The sequence below is a fragment of the Penaeus vannamei genome, chromosome 19, assembly GCF_042767895.1.
Source record: "Penaeus vannamei isolate JL-2024 chromosome 19, ASM4276789v1, whole genome shotgun sequence".
NCBI classification, from domain to species: Eukaryota; Metazoa; Arthropoda; class Malacostraca; order Decapoda; family Penaeidae; genus Penaeus; species Penaeus vannamei.
This window is the reverse complement of record NC_091567.1, coordinates 21,888,753-21,889,547: the sequence shown is the minus strand read 5'-3', so window position 1 is coordinate 21,889,547 and position 795 is coordinate 21,888,753.

Genomic DNA, 795 nt, shown 5'->3' with positions numbered 1-795 from the left:
CTTACCTCATATTCTATACTTACCTTGTTTTATTCTTGCCTTTTTGTCTTCGACTAATTCACCTTAGCTCTGTTTTTCTTTCGTTTTTCCCTTCGTGTTTCTCCGCTTTCTCTCACGGATCCCTCCTTTCACTTTTTCGTACTTTCCTATCTTTTGTCCATTTTATGTACCCGTTTTTGTATAATTTTATCGTTCTTTTTATTTTATGTATTTCTTAATTTATTTTAGACACACCATACACTATTTTACAAATAAAGTTAACTGCATTATGGGTAAAATCCCAGTAAGCACGGGAGCCACCTGTATATAAAGTCAAGCCAGATCGGTCTAGAGGGAAAGGCTTTTGTTCGTGTGTGGTGACAGACCGTTGGATTTTTAGCTGGCTGACTGGTGCTTCTCGGGCTGTGGCCTCTGTGTTTTTCAAGTAAGTGTATGGTGTGTTGTCCTGTGTATTTGTTCTTTTTGAAAATTTTGTGCGAAATAAATGTATAATATGGATGCTCCTTTTTATGTTGCCTTTTTGTCAGCCAGTGGTCTTATTGTTTTTCTCGTGACTACGGAATCACTCTTTAGCTCAACTGAGTCATTGTTTATTAACGCCAGACCCACATGGAGATTACCTGTAGTTGGAGTACACGCTACCAAATCAACATCTTTAACTCTACGGAGTTTACAAATATCCACTACAAAAATGACTAATAATTAGCATAATAATCATTATAACTGCAATAATGATAATGATGATTATGATAATCATGACGATAAAGACTATAATGATGATAATAAGAATAATGA